The sequence below is a fragment of the Dryas octopetala genome, chromosome 6 (assembly GCF_963921425.1).
Source record: "Dryas octopetala chromosome 6, drDryOcto1.1, whole genome shotgun sequence".
NCBI lineage: Eukaryota > Viridiplantae > Streptophyta > Magnoliopsida > Rosales > Rosaceae > Dryas > Dryas octopetala.
In genome coordinates this window covers 18849653-18867233 of record NC_141371.1, presented here as the reverse complement: position 1 = coordinate 18867233, position 17581 = coordinate 18849653, and positions in this window count along the sequence as shown.

The following is a 17581-nucleotide window of genomic DNA, read 5'->3' as shown; positions in this document are numbered from 1 at the left end:
ATTCCTAGGTGAACAAGGAGAAGGGGTCAAAAGTTAAAGTCAACAAGTCAAAGGTTCTAGAAGCTTCTGGAAGACATTGGACCAAAACACAAATGGATAAGATCAATTTTCGGCCAAGCTATTGGGCTTGGGCTAGGCGTGATACACTAAGGAGGGTGTAGCATGGGCTTGTGTGAATGGCCTAGTGGCCATGTAATTTTCCATAGGGGCTGATTGTTATGTGTATTGGGCTTAACTGAGTGTGGCCTTGGTCCATTAGGTCAAGTTACATCAATCCCACATTGAAGAGGAATAGAAATTGCAACCCCACTCTCCTCTATAAATACATCTTTATAATTCAGAAAGGGGTTCTCTCCTCTTTAATTTTTCAGAAACCCTAGCCTAGCCTCTCTCCTTCTTTCTTGCCGCACACCCCTTGTCCCTTCTCTCTCTTTCTTTTTCTTTTTCTCACGCAAACCCTAGCAGCCCCTATTCTTTTTCTTTCTTGCCGCAGCCACCATCATCTCTCTTTCTTTCTCTTTATTTTTTTGCTGCAGCCCCTCTCTCTATGCATCTTTGTTTTTCTTTTGTGCCGAACTGAAGGAGGAAGAAGAAGTCAAGCCGCAGCCACCTCCACCTAGCTGCACCACCTCCTTGCTGCCACCACCTTGCTAAGCATCCCAGCTGCCTTGCCGTGGAGCCCAAGGCCGAGCAGCAGCCATCACGCCACCACCTTGCAGCCGCGCCATCTTATGCCGCCGTCCCACCTCCTTGCTACTACTGTGGCTTGATCTCTCTTCCTTATTCCTTTTTATTTTTATTGTTTTAATTATGCTTTATTTATTTATGGATTTATTTATGTGTAGCTGAATATTGGGTTAGGGCTAGGATGAAGCCCTAGCGATGCTATTTACTTTCACTATGGATTATTGATATTTTAATTGTTTACATGTTGACAAATCTTGGATCTCTATTTAAATTGACTCTATTTGCTTCGCATCTTTGACTGATCACCTTAGGTTGCATGCATCTAGATTTATGTTGTCAAACTAAATAAGCTCAAAAGGATGATACTTTCAATAGGCAACAAGTGGGTATCCTAAGATAATATTCATGAGAAAAGGGATCATAGATGACATAGGGTACATTAATTTGGAGCTATGCGCTATGTGTTTGTCACTCTCACAAATTGTAATGACTCTTGCATGGATAACAGTTACCTTGAGTACGCTTAGGGAACATGTAAGTTAACTGGCTAAGGGAGGCCCAAAAAGCTCTTAGTTATGCATAGTAAGGGGAGTAATTGCTAAAACTGACTAATCAAACCTTTTAGTAGACAAACTTTGTTGACATGTTTATATATTGATTGTTAATATCCATAGTAAAGTGAATGGTATGCTAGTGGTGGATTCTGACCCCTAGTGTTACTTTATCATTGTTCTTACCCGAATTCATTTAGTTTGTCATTTTAAAGTTTGTTGCTTATTTTAGCCTTAGTCCCAAAACCAATCAAAACGCCCATTTGCGTGTGTGAGTTATAAGAGTTAATTGAATTTAATTGAGTTAGTAATCATAACACTAGTACAATTCCTTGTGGGATCGACCTCGTATTTGTAAGCTTTGCTACTCCGCGATTCGTGCACTTGCGAGTTAACCTAGAGTTGTTAAAAATGTTTAATATAATTGCTCTAGGAAAACATACAACAAGAAGCTTCCGGAACCTTGACTTGAGAGAGTTAACTTTGACCAACCTTTCCTAGTCCAACTAGGATTCCCTGTAAATGTAAGATTCCTTGTTCATTTTGACTTATCGTAATGACCATATTGCCTCTAGAGTCTCCTAGTGTCAATAGGACTCATTTCCCTAGTAGGGTTAGGTTTCCTAGTTCAACCAAGAATTCCTGCTCCATTTAAGATTTTTCATTTCTGGCTCGATAATGATGGTTCTGGGCTTGATGTTTTCTCTTGTGACTAGGAATCCTCATTTGACTAGAATTTCAGCTTTTTTCCTGGTTTGACCAGGAAATGTCCCAAAACGGCTCATTTTGCTCTTTTTTCTTATTTATGCTTCATTTGACTTGAAAACACAAAAACAAGACAACAAACACAAAATATCGAGTTCTAACACTCTGGGTTTAGGAATTAGTATCATAAAGTTTTGCAAAACGTGCCCATTTGGCAGGAAAGACATGGGGAAACACTTTTTCATGTTAGGATTAGCGTTCTAGACCTATTGAAACACATTTGGTGTTAAGAACGCATGAAAAAGTAATTTTGGTGCAAACTTTGTCCAATTTCATCCAAATTGCTCCAAATCGTGCCCATTTGGCAAGAAAAACTTGGGGAAGCACTTTCTCATGTTAGGATTAGCGTTCTAGACCTATTGAACCACATTTGGTGTAAAGAACACACGAAAACATTTCGGTGCATACTTGGTCCAATTTCGTCCAAATTGCTTCAAATCGTGCCTGGTTGGAGAGAAAGACATTGGGAAACACTTCCTCATGTTAGGAGTAGCGTTCTAGATCTATTGAACTACATTTCATGTTAAGAATGCACAAAAACGTCATTTCGGTGCATAGTTGGTCCAATTTCTTCCAAATTGCACCAAAACCTGCCCTGTTGGCGAGAAGGACAAGGGGAAGCACTTTCTCTTATTAGGATATGCGTTCTAATCCTATTGAACCACATTTAGTATTAAGAATGCACAAAAACGTTATTTTGGTGCATAGTTGGTCCAATTTCGTCCAAATTGCTCCAAAAAGACAGGGCAAAACACTTTCTCATTTTATCAATTCAATGCATTCACAAGATATGCAATTCAAACTTGGATAACCAAACACTCAATGAAATGCTCTCTATTTTTCACACAAGTATTTAATGGTTAGTGTATGAACTCAAAGCAATATTGTGCACATGCCTCTATATGTTTGCTACTCAATCTCATCTCCACTAGTCATCCAAAAAATATCTTGGGTCAAAAGGATTTTTGTTAGATTGTAATGGGGTTTAGGGTGAGGGGTTAAAGAAATAAAAGGAACGGTTATCACAAATTTCAAGCAAACATAATGAGCAATTCTCTTATTGAGATTTAAGAACTTTAAGGACTCTGAGATGCTTGCCAAAACGCAACTCTCAAACCATTCTCTCAAACTTAAACTAAAAACACTTTTTATTTCTTGAATGAAACTTTCTTTTTGGTATTTTTTTTTTCTTCTTTTTTTTTCTTTACATATATAAAACACCCCCACACTTGTCTTTCCCAAAACCCCCAAACTTATTTCTTTACAAGCACCTTAACATAATTAATCTCACATTGCTCACTAATTTGCTTGGAAAGGGTAAAGCTAGTGTTTAAGAAAAAGAGTAACACATTTGTAATGGAAAGAAATGAAAGGTTCACATAAAGTCACAAAATGACAATCATGGATATAACATATTTAGGGATCATGCTCATTTGGCCATGGTGGATTCTTAATGCCTAGATCATTTTCAAGATGCATTCATACATGACACAAAGTTTTGAGAGAAATTAAGCAAGTTTTAAAGATGCAATATACATAATATTGATCACACATGAAGAACAAAGTGCTAGAAATAATATATGCACTTCCATGAGGCTCAAAACTCACATATATGGCATAATTGGTTCACACAAGACTTACTATGATTCTCTCATTTTAATGCATCAAATTGACAAGGCTTGTATAAATGGATTCAAGCAAGATCCCATAACTCACTATTAACAAGAGAGGAACTTCTAAGACCTAAACATACTCATTCTCTTCTTAGCCCTTATTAAACAACAAAAATTGAAAATTTTCAACAAAAGTTACCTTCCCCCCACACTTGAATCTAACATTGTCCTCAATGTTAAAAACATGGCTTTAAAAACTCTCAATGAAACATCCAAGCATAAGAGGAAAGATAAACAACAACTTATTCAAACCACTAAAACATGAAAACAAAACACCATAACACAAACAACAACGACAAAAACAACAAACCATAAATAAAGAAATTTAAAACAAGGTAAGAATCAAGAAAGACTCCCCCTTGTAGACCTCCAACACTTGGGTTGTCTCCTAAGAAGCGCTAAGTTTAATGTTTTCCGCCGGACTATGCACCCTTGAGAATCTTAAGGCGGCTTGAACTCTCATTCATGTGCAAGACGATTGCAATTCACCTTGGAGATGGCTCCACTCTTCAAATCCTTGATCTCAACGGCTCCTTGGGAAAAGACTTGAACAACCTCAAATGGACCACTCTACATTGATCTTAGTTTACCCGTAAACAAATTCCATTTTGGCTTGGAAAGAAACAAAAGTTGCTTTGGCCCCAATCTCTTCTTCACAAGCTTTTTATCATAATACATTTTGGTTCTCTTCTTGTATAGCTTGGCATTCTCATTGGAGGGACATACCTCAACTTTGGAAACCAAGGGTGTTTTATAGGGTCTCACGGCCTCCATGGTTGCTTCTTCTTTGAAATCCATGTCATCCCTCACTTCAATCCGATAACAATCATAAGCTTGTGATGGCCTCTTCAATGCATCAAACACCTTAAATGCAATGGTAGTGTCATGAACCGTCATGGTTAAAAGCCCCTCTTTTACATCAATCTTGGCACCCGCGGTTGCCATAAATGCATGACCAAAGATGATAGGCAAGTTATTTGTTTCCACCTCCTCCATGTCAAGAATAATAAAATCCGCCAGAATGATAAGTTCATCAACCTTCACAAGAACATCCTCCACCACTCCTCTTGGATACACTATGCTCCTATCCACCAATTGAAGAGAAATAGTGATGGGAGAGATGTTTCCAAGACCTAGTGTCTCATATACATGATAAGGCATAAGGTTGATACTTGCCCCTAAATCCATCAAGGTTCTCTCAAAAGGTTGATTTGCAATGGTACAAGGGATGGTAAAAGAACCTGGATCCTTCAACTTAGGTGAAAGCTTCCTTTGCAAAATGACACTCACTTGCTCACTTAGCATCACATTATCATTCTTCACAAAGTTTGTCTTGTACCTCTTGTTTGTGCATAGATCTTTCAAGAACTTGGAATAGGAAGGAATGGTCTTGATGGCATTGAAAAGTGGAATGTTGATAGCTACTTTCTTGAACAACTCAAGAAGCTCATTCTTCTCTTTTTCTTTCTTAACCTTAGCCTCTTGCTTTCTTAGAACTAGAGGACATGGAAGTGGTGGCTCAAAATCTTGCACAATTTTCAAAGGAGGGTTGAAGGTGATACCTCTCTTGAATGGTCTCTCGAATTGCTCTTGCTTCTTGCTAGATTCGGCCTTGGCATCCTTAGGGTAGTCCTCTTTGTATCCCAAAATCACATCTCCATGACCCAATTGTTCAACACCATCACCCTTGGCCGGAATTTCCCTTTCCTTTCTTCTTTTGCTTCTCAAATCCGAGTGGAGAAAGTGTCTTCCCATGTTGTGCCTTGGTGTCTCCCCTAGATTGTACCTCTACCTTTTCCTTAAAGCTTGGTAAGGTTACTTGATTGTTGTACTCCTTGCCACTTCTCAAGGTAGTGATAAGTTTAACTTGCTCATGCTTGAGGTTGCACTCCGGCATGCTTGGAAATACACCTTGATTCTTTTTCCGAACCTCATTGGCCAATTGCCCCATTTGCATCTCAAGCTTGTTCAAACCATTGCTTAGAATGTTGATTTTCTCATCTTACTTGGCTTGATTACACTTACTCTCTATAATGAAACTAGTTAGCGAATCTTCAATAGAGGGTTTCTTAATTTCCCCTTGATGCATTTGTTGTTTTTGTGGAGGAGCTTGAAAAGGTTGGTAGGGTGCCCTAGGAGCTTAGTATGAATTGCTTCATCCTTGGTTGTTGAATAAAGAGCCACTAGCACCTTGGAATCCATCATTTGGCCTTTGAAAGGCTTGCCCTTACTCACGAATAGGATAGGATGGTGCTTGAGGTGCTTGTGGTTGGTCACTCCATCTAAAGTTTGGATTATTTCTTCACCCCGGATTCTAAGCGTTCTAGGCCTGAAGAACACACGAAGTGTTTTGAAGGCAGGAAAACGTCATTTCGGTGCATGTTTGGTCCAATTTCGTCCAAATTGCAGCAAAATGTGCCTAGTTGGCAAGAAAGAAATGGGGAAACACTTTCTCATGTTAGGATTAGCATACTTGACCTATTAAACCACATTTGGTGTTAAGAACGCACAAAATGTCATTTCGGTGCATATTTGGTCTAATTTCATCTAAATTGCTCCAAAACATGCCCATTTGGCAGTAAAGACATCATGAAGCACTTTCTCATGTTAGGATTAACATTCTGGACCTATTAACCCATATTTGGTGTTAAGAACGCATGGAAACATCATTTCGGTGCTTATTTCGTCCAATTTCGTCCAAATTGCACTAAAACATCCCCGGTTTGAAAGAAAGACATGTGGAAGCACTTTCTCATGTTAGGATTAGCGTTCTAGACCTATTGAACCAAATTTGGTGTTAAGAACGCACAAAAATATCATTTCAGTGCATATTTGGTACAATTTCGTGCGTATTACAACAAAACGTTTCCGTTTGGCAAGAAAAAGATGGGGAAGTACTTTTAAAAGTTAGGATTAGTGTTCTAGACTTATTAAACCACATTATGAGTTAAGAACGCACGAAAACGTCATTTCAATACATACTTTGTTCAATTTCGTCTAAATTGCACCAAAACGTGCCCGGTTGGCATGATAGACGTGGGAAGCACTTTCTCATGTTAGGAATATTGTTCTAGACTATTCTAGCACATTTGGTGTTAAGAATGCATGAAAATGGCATTTTGGTGCATATTTTGTTCAATTTCATCCAAATTGCACCAAAACGTGCCCGGTTGGAAAGAAAGACATGGGGAAGCACTTTCTCATGTTAGGATTAGCGTTCTAGGCCAATTGAACCACATGAAGTCTTTTGAACCAAAACGTACCCAATTCACAAGAAAGACACAAGATTAACTTTAACATGTCAAAATTAGCGTTTTAGGTCTATTGAACCATATTTGGTGTTAAGATCGCACAAAAACGTCATTTTGGTGCGTTCTTGGTTTAATTTCGTCAAAATTGCACTAAAACGTTCTTAGTTAGCAAGAAATACTTGGGGAAGCACTTTCTCATGTTAAGATTAGCGTTCTAGACCTATTGATGCACATTTGGTGTTAAGAACGCACAAAAACGTCAGTTCGGTACATACTTGGTCTAATTTCGTCCAAATTGCAACAAAACGTGCCTGGTTGCCAAGAAAGACATGGGGAAATATTTTCTCAGGTTAGAATTATAGTTTTAGACCTATTGAACCACATTTAGTGTTAAGAATGCACGAAAAGGTCAGTTCGGTGCATACTTGGTCTAATTTTGTCCAAATTGCAACAAAACGTGTCTGATTGCCAGGAAAGACAAGGGGAAATACTTTCTCAAGTTAGAATTATAGTTCTAGACCTATTAAACCACATTTAGTGTTAAGAACGCATGAAAATATCATTTCGGTGCATACTTCGTCCAATTTAGTCCAAATTGCACCAAAATGTGCTCGATTAGCAAGAAAGATATGGGGAAGCATTTTCTCATGTTAAAATTAGCGTTGTTGAACAACATTTTGTGTTAACAACGCACGAAAACGTAATTTAGGTGCGTACTTATTCCAATTTCGGCCAAATTGCACTAAAACATGCCCAGTTGGCAAAAAAGACATGAGAAAACACTTTCTCATGTTAGGATTAGCGTTCTAGACCGATTGAATCACATTTGGTGTTAAGAACGCACAAAAATATCATTTCAGTGCATATTTGGTACAATTTCGTGCGTATTACAACAAAACGTTTCCGTTTGGCAAGAAAAAGATGGGGAAGTACTTTCAAAAGTTAGGATTAGTGTTCTAGACTTATTAAACCACATTATGAGTTAAGAACGCATGAAAACGTCATTTCAATACATACTTTGTTCAATTTCGTCTAAATTGCACCAAAACGTGCCCGGTTGGCATGATAGACGTGGGAAGCACTTTTTCATGTTAGGAATATTGTTCTAGACCTATTGTAGCACATTTAGTGTTAAGAATGCACGAAAATGGCATTTTGGTGCATATTTTGTTCAATTTCATCCAAATTGCACCAAAACGTGCCCGGTTGGAAAGAAAGACATGGGGAAACACTTTCTCATGTTAGGATTAGCGTTCTAGGCCAATTGAACCACATGAAGTCTTTTGAACCAAAACGTACCCAATTCACAAGAAAGACACAGGGATTAACTTTAACATGTCAAAATTAGCGTTTTAGGTCTATTGAACCATATTTGGTGTTAAGATCCCACAAAAACATCATTTTGGTGCGTTCTTGGTTTAATTTCGTCGAAATTGCACTAAAACGTTCTTAGTTAGCAAGAAATACTTGGGGAAGCACTTTCTCTTGTTAAGATTAGCGTTCTAGACCTATTGACGCACATTTGGTGTTAAGAACGCACAAAAACGTCAGTTCGGTACATACTTGGTCTAATTTCGTCCAAATTGCAACAAAACGTGCCTGGTTGCCAAGAAAGACATGGGGAAATATTTTCTCAGGTTAGAATTATAGTTTTAGACCTATTGAACCACATTTGGTGTTAAGAATGCACGAAAATGTCAGTTCGGTGCATACTTGTTCTAATTTTGTCCAAATTGCAACAAAACGTGTCTGATTGCCAGGAAAGACAAGGGGAAATACTTTCTCAAGTTAGAATTATAGTTCTAGACCTATTAAACCACATTTAGTGTTAAGAACACATGAAAATATCATTTCGGTGCATATTTGGTCCAATTTAGTCCAAATTGCACCAAAATGTGCTCGGTTAGCAAGAAAGATATGGGGAAGCATTTTCTCATGTTAAAATTAGCGTTGTTGAACAACATTTTGTGTTAACAACGCACGAAAACGTAATTTAGGTACGTACTTATTCCAATTTCGTCTAAATTGCACTAAAACATGCCCAGTTGGCAAAAAAGACATGAGAAAACACTTTCTCATGTTAGGATTAGCGTTCTAGACCGATTGAAGCACATTTGGTGTTAAGAATGCATGAAAACATCATTTCGGTGCATACTTGTTCCAATTTCGTCCAAATTGAATAAAAAACGTGCCTGGTTGGCAAGAAAGACATCGGGAAGCACTTTCTCATGTTAGGATTGTTGATTGTTTTCTTAGAACAAAGTAAAAACATATCTCATTCTAAGTATATTCGCAAGTGCACGAATCGCATCAGTAGCAAAGCGTACAAGCACGAGGTTGATCCCACAGGGAATGGGTAATACACAACAAATCAATTCAATTAATCAATAGAATAACTAAACAGAGGGGTTTAGGAAAGATGAAATTCACACACACAACACCACACGCACGCACCCATTATCCTAACTTGCAATGTTAAGCTTTCAGCCATCAAATCAAATATGCATACTCTAACCATCCAAGGCTAATGACTGTTGCTCCTTTTTGTACAACTTGTTTTACTTGAAATTTAGAAACAAATACCAAGTTGTAGCTCGTAAATATACGAATCGCTCATGTAAGCATAGCGTATAAGTACGAGGTCGATCCCACGAGGAATAGGTAAATATACATCAAACCAATTCAACTTACCAATTAGAATTCACTAACACACACAGAGTAGGGGTTTGTAGATTGTGAAACTCACGCACACCACATATACACGCACACAATTGCAATGCTAAGAATTCAGAATCCACACCAATTGATGGAAATACAACCAAGCAATTCAAGATAATGCATAAATGTAATAAAGTTTACCAACCAAAGGCCTTTTTGAGGACACTCCTAACTATTGTTCTCCTAACTAAGAGCTTCTTAGGCCTCCCCTAGTCAGTTGACTTGCATGTTCCCTAAGAGCTTTGTTAGGCATTTCCTAGGGCAACTGTTATCCATGCAAGAGTCATTAAGTTTTGTGAAAACGGTAAACACATGGAGCATAGACCCACCTTAATGTAACCTATGAACATCCAATGACCCATTTTCTCATGAGTACGTTCTTAGGATACTCACTTGCTGCCAATTAAAATTATCATCCTTTTGAGATTATTTAATTTCACAACATAATCTAGATGCAATTACCCTAAGATAGCTAGTCAAAGGGTGCAAACAAATAGAATCAATTTTACTAGAGATCAAGGATTTACTACATGCATCAAATTAAATCACAAGTGTCACCATTTCATAACTTACAATTAAAGTTTCATCATCCAACTTAGCAAAGCAATAAAAACTCAAAACATAATAAGAAAGAAAATAAAAGATCTAACTTCCATTATAATAATTGAATCCACAATCAAAGCAAGAACAAACTAATTAACTAAAGAAAAAGAAGAAAATCAAAAGAAAAACAAAGAACATCACAAGAGGGTGGCAGCGGCACAAGAGAGAAGAAGATGAGAGACATAGCAGGAAGGAGGCTCACGACAAAGGTGAGCTAGGGCTGCAGCACATGGTCTCTCATTCTCCCTCAAGTGGCGTCACCCTCCCACTCTCTCCCCCAATTCGGCTACTCTCTCTTTTCTGAATTGTCTGACCTAATGAAAATCTCCCAAAGTGTGAGAGAATGAGATATATTTATAGAGGTAGGGTGAGGATTCCTTGGGAGGCAAGGAAAAGACAAGGTGCGGCTAGGGTTTCATTAAAAGAACATGGGCTTAAGTGACTTGCAAGTGGGCTGGCACAAGGAAGCTTGGAATGGGCTGCAAGTGGCGTGAGTTGCATGGGCTGCATAGAAGTGACGTGATGGCTGAATGGGATGGGCTTGCTGTATGAGTTGGGCACTTTTTGCCTGTAACTTCTTTTCAACTCGCGGAACTGTTGCGCTACCTCCACTAAAATGGTCATATCTTGAGCTAGAAAACTCGGAATTGAAATCCATAAAATTTCCTGCGAAGCTAACATCTGTAGTTTTCCAACCATATATGGTATGACATCTGATTCGCTATGTAGAAATACAGAATCACTGTCGAAATTGAGTGTTCATATTCCAGGGTTTTGACTTTTTCTTCAACTAGGATTCCTTGTGATCTTTGACTGAATCTTATGAGATTTTCCTTAAGCATGAAGGATTCCTTCCTTGGGCCTTGGGTTAGCTGAGTGAGTGCGGCATAGGCTTGGGCTCTTGGACCTTGGAATGGCACAACTTGGGCTTCCTCTAATTGGGCTTGCAATAGGCACATGGCCTTGGTCCTTTGGGCTAGGGTTATGCGCATGGCCCATAGTGCATGAGCTGCATGTGTGGTCCATGTCATGTGATGATGTGGCACGGTTGACCATTGACTTTGATCAAAAGTCAACCTTGACCAAAAAGATTCTCCAAAAGATTCTGTCTGAGATTCTCCAAAGATTCCTTCCAGATTCTAGATCCTTCTAGCACATTCCCTCAAGATTCTTTTTCCCATTTCTTCCATTTTTAGCTCAAAATAGCCTCATTTAGCTTCTTTCTCCATCATTGCTTCATTTAACCTAAAAACACAAAAACAAGACAACAGACACAAAACTATCGAGTTCTAATACTCTAGGTTAGGGAGTTAGTATCATAGAATAACGTGAAATGAACACTCATCAATGACGAATCATTTCAAAGACAATATATCAAAGTTTGACTGCTTAAAAGGTTTGGCTAGTTACTTTCTCGCAATTGTTCTCATAAGGTATAAAACAAGAGCTTTTTAGGACTCCCCTAACTAGTTAACTTATATGTTTCCTAAGCGGACTTAAGGCAACTGTTATCCATGCAAGAGTCATTAAGATCTATGAGAACGTCAAACACCTGCAACATACAAGCTTTGACTATTTCTTTGTAGCGGTCCAACGAAACCATTACCAAGAATAATCTCTTATTCCTTTGTTACTTATGATTTAGTGTCTTTGACTATTTCACATCTAAAGCTAACAAATAAACTAGATGCAATTATCCTAAGGTGGCCAGTCAAAGGACGCATACAAATAGTGAACGGATTCAAATAGATAATGAGAATTTGATATATGCAAATATCAAATTAATTCATCAAGAGACGGATAAACGATTTGTTAAAGCATGACATATTCAATAATCAGCCTACAACTAACATGCAAGATAGAATAATAAACTACATAATTAAAATAGAAAAGAAAATTTGAATAATATAAATAAATTCTCAATCCATAATTAAAGTCAAATCAGAAACACAAAACTAGAAGAAAATAAGAATTCTAGAAGAAAAATCAAAGAACATCAATGGAGGGGGCTGCGGCAAGAAGAGAAGAAGAAGGGAAACCTCACACAAGCAGGTGGACTCACGACTAGGGTGAGCTAGGACTTGCAGCAAGGGGTTCCCTTTCTCTCTTGTAATGACCATATTGCCCCTGGAGTCTCTTAGTGTCATTAGGACTCCTTTCCCTAGTAGGGTTAGGTTTCCTAGTTCAACCAAGAATTCATGTTCCAATTAGGATTTCTCGTTTCTGGCTCCACAATGATGGTTATGGGCTTGATGTTTCCTAATGTGACTAGGAATCCTCATTTGATTAGGATTTCTGCTTTTTTCCTGGTTTGACCAGAAATTGACCCATTTTCCTAGTTTGACCAGGAAATGTCCCAAAACGGCTCCATTTGCTCCTTTTTCCTATTTCTGCTTCATTTGACCTGAAAACACAAAAACAAAACAACAAACACAAAATATCGAGTTTCTAACACTCTGTGTTAAGGAATTAGTACCATAAAGTGATGCAAAATGCACACTCATCACACCCCCAAACTTAGATTTTGCTAGTACTCGAGCAAATAAAATAAAGAAAAAGACTCAAAACTGACTCCAACATCCCAACAATTGAATTCATGCGCATAACCATTAATCACATAGGAAAGTAAGGCATATAAATTGCATTCTCCAAATTCTAATAACATTTCAAATAACACACCTCACTCCTCTATTGTCATATAGGCCATTCCTGACACGAATTCAAGTGTTAGATAAACAAAACTAAATCAATACATACACAAAAGATTCAACTCCAATCCTCACTATGACATACTCTCAATGATAAACACTCAAGAATTGGGTTGTTATGTGCACTCAAAGATACATATGAGAGGAAATATGTAACAAAAACAATTAGCTCACATATGTACATGAAATAACGGCACGTTTAGAAAGAAATTGTTAGTTTCTAGGATTTGTTATATTGGCTATTTTCCTTGTCAAAATCATTGTATTTATTTTTATTTAATCACTCACAAGCTCTAGGCTAGATAAAGGACAAGTTCAGCTGTATTGAAGAAGTCAAGAATGAACAAGACTCAAGGTATACTGCACTTTATTCAATTCATGAAAATATCATTTTTGTGTCCATTTGACTAGTCATAAAGAACAATGTTTTTCACGTATAGTGGTTGATACAGTGACAGACACTGCAGTGGGGCCATTTCGGGTTTTTCTTTTAAAGCCCATTTCATTGAAAGCTCATGCTCTGTTTTTTACTAAACATACATGTGCATTGCACATGACTTGGTTCCCCCACTGCATCAATCAGATCTGATTGCATCTTAGTCATTCACGCCACACTTACACACACATCAGCACTATTCATCATCTTCTCCATTTCTGATTTTTGCAAAATAAAGCAATATTCGTTTTTACAGCTCCTCATTCCTATCCTTAGTAATACTAGGATACCCCTCTAGGACAAAAGGAATATGCCCCTAATTCGTCTCTTGTGGACAGCCATTGATTGGCTTCCACGTGGCTAGGGCAAACACGGAAATGGTGTGTGTGTGTGTACGGGTATATGATGTACTCTGTTCAGATCTTTGGCGTGTGTCTATGAGCATTTTTAGTGGGTATTTTCGTGGTTTTATGCCTGGGTATTTTTCAGGGTGAGTGCTCATTTTTATCAAGTTAGAAAATGTTCATTTAATTCTCAAAAATCAAAATGATTTTCTGAACTTGTTTGTTTCATCTAAAATTCTGAATAGGCTTGAGTGTTTAAATCTTTTTATATATTTTTCAAACACATTCATTCTAGATTTTAGTTGAAGGATTCAATATCAACCTTTTCATGCCTCTAGCTTGAGAAGGTTGATCTTCTTTTTAAGAATCCAACATTGGCATATCATGTTCATACATTGATGAATCTACTGGGCTTGGTGTGAATTGGTGTCATGGGTTGATGAGCTTAGAGTTGGAGCTGCCTTCTTCATGAATGACCGATTGCCTTGCTTATGGAAGTTGCACAAAGGGGTAAGAAAGCTGCCACTTAGTCTAGGACTTAGTGATTGAGCTTGTGTGCTGTGTGCTCCCTTTGTATTGAACTTCTTCTTTAGTGGATTGCTTGGTCAGCTGGAAAGACCCCCAGTTTTTAACCGTTAGTGGTTTTCTGGGTGAACAATCATGTGGCTTGTTTGTGATTTGTTTCCTATGTGTTGCTGATTATTGATTCGAAAATATCTTCACAAGATCACACACTTCACTTTAACATGTTAACTTAGACCATGAATGCTAAATGAAAGTTTGTTAAATCTGTCCACACACCACTTTAGTTGTTGATAGCACTGGGATGCCTACATTGATGGATCCTTTGAGTGCATAGGGTGTCACTCAATTCCCTGGTGTGTTCTGACTTGTGGTATTTACTGAAGTTGGTTTGATTTTACAAGTAAATCTGGAGTTTCAGATTTTAGTTACTGCATCGTCAGAGTTGTGTCTGTTTGACTAGTTCCTGAATGATCATATAAAATAAAAATTGGGGTCCGATCACTGAAAGTGAATTTAATCAAGTTTAATTCAGTGAATAGATCACCTGAATTAAACTTTCAATTGGTATCAGAGCGCTACTCTAAAAGCAAATAGAGAGATCAATTGGTATCCGAATGGTCTTTAGCCGAAGTCACGGCCTCTAGCTCCAACAAGAAGGCTAGAAATGCCATTGTCACTGCACTATCTTCCTCACAATTTGCACACATACAACATTGTGTCACGGCTAGGCAAGCTTGGAACAAAGTTAGGGTTGTTCATGAAGGGGACAAACAAGTTAGGTCACTTAAGCTTCAAATGGTACATGCCAAATTTGAAGAAATTAGGATGAAAGAGTCCGAGTCATTTTCCGAGTTCTATGAAAGGTTGGAAGCCCTCACAAATGAAGCCATGTCCCTAGGTAAACCATATGAGGAGTCTACCATTGTCCAAAAGGTTCTTAGATTTCTACCTAAGAGATTTCAATCTAAGAAACATGCAATACAAGAAGTCCAAAATTTGGATGAACTCAAAATTGGTAAATTGGTAGGAAAGCTTAAAACTTTTGAGATGGAACTTGAAATGGATGAAAGGGACAGCAAGAAGTCAAAGGATATTGATTTGCAAAGTGTCAAAGAGATGAGTGAAAACTTGAGTGAAAAATCATCCATGTCCGATGATGAGGTTGCCCTTTTTGTCAAAAGATTTAGACGAATTCTTAGAAATAAAGGGAGAGAAGCTAGGACTAGTGGTAACAACTTTAAGGAGTTCAAATTCAAACCTCAAGGAGAGAATTCATTTGAGAGAAAACAAGAGAGGAAGTCTAACTTTAAGGAAGGAAGAACAACCAAAAGAAATGTGAAATGTTACACTTGTGGTGGAATAGGTCACATAGCAATTGAATGTGCAAATAATAGAAAGAATTATTCTTCAAGTAAGAATAAAGCCATGAAAATCACTTGGAGTGATAGTGAGAGTGAGGACTCAAATGATTGTGAGTCTTCTTCTGATATTGAGGGTGATGAAGTTGCATTTGTTGCATCAATCAAGAAGATTGAACAAGTTGATGGTGGGTCTGACTCAGAATCTGCTCCTGATGATGAGTCCCACACTGCACTTTGTGATAAGTATGACTTACTTTTCACCGAAACTCTTAGCATAAAGGAAGAAAATCAGAAACTAAAGAATGCTAAATTGAAATTGTGTGAGAAGATTGAGTCATTAGAGAGTGAATTAGAAAGTGTGGCTATCTTGAAACAAAATTTTGAGAGTCAAGTCAAAGTGTTCAAGGAGAGCAACATCTACTTTAAATCTTTGAATGAGAAACTTCAAAAAGAAGTACATGAAGCAAATGAGAGCATTGTTGAGCTCACCATTGGGGCTGAAAAGGTTGATAGGATGCTTAGGATTGGAAAGCATCATGGTGACAAGACCGCACCACTACAAAATAGCAATCAGACAACGGATTTTCACCGTTGTCTGAGTTTATAATTTACCGTCGTCTAATCGAGTGATGTCTATTCATACCCCCAATAGACAACGGATAAAATCCGTTGTCCTGGTGCACCTACACAACGGTTATAGATGTAACACCGTTGTATATACAACCTTTAAAATCAATGATTTGGAGGATACCGTTGTTGAGTGCCAATTTAAACATCGGTTTATATTTAATAACCGATGTGTATATATATGTTAAACAACGGTTACCTTATGTAAATCATGAGTTTTACAACTATTTTAGATACAAACACGAGGTGAAATACCCATGAAGACAACGATTTATTGATAATAACCGTTGTGTAGGCTATTGAAAATAGGTATACTGCCATGTCTATAAGTCTTTCATACTACGGTGTTTACATGAAACCGTTGTATGAATGCATTAAAAACATCAGGTTTTAACCATATAACTGTTGTATATACTTATTTGGTACATCGGTTTTGAGTTAGAAACTGTTGTATGAAGGCATTTAGCACAATGGCTTTTTAAGGTTTGTATTGTATGCTTATGGATTAGACAATGGTTTCTGATATTGAACAATTGTAAGTTAAGGGTATAGACCACGCTTTTGATCGAAAAATTGTTGTATAATCTACCTGTTTACATCTGTTTTAAGAAGTTCCCAATTGTCTTTGACCACAATGCAATTATAAACAAAGATGCACAATCTGATGAGATAGATTGTTTTGGTACAACCATTGTTCCAAATTGATTCCCTTCATAATTAACATTCTTAATAAATTATACATTTACAAAATACCATTTACAATAATAAAGAATTGGAATTTATAAAGTACCAAATAATATAAGATATTTCAAGGTAGTAATTGTATATATGCCTTAACCCAATTCCATTTACAAACCCAACCATGCCATACACAAAAACCCTCCATATATGCCTTTCCAAAATATCAAGCATCAATCTAATCGACCAAATTGCTGCCATATATCAAAAGTATTATCCAGCAAAGCTAGCCTATCAATCATTAATATCCCCAAGCTAATCTAACAAAGTAATCAATCATATATATACTCCAAGCTAGTCTAACTAAACACATGGCCTACAAAATCAAGTCAAAAAGGTGTCATATATGCAATAATCCAACATTAGTCTACATATACTGCCCCACAAAGTTTGCCCATTTAGTCCGGACTTCATTGATATCTAGCTTCTTGGGTATAAGTGTTGTCCTTCCTCCGCTCCCACTGAAACAAGGCAAAAATGGAGTACTAATTAAAAATAAAATTCAACACAAAATGCAAACAGTCCAGTAGAAAGAAAAAAAATAAAGAATATGCCCAATTAGGTGTATTGTGATTTCAAGATAGCACATATAAA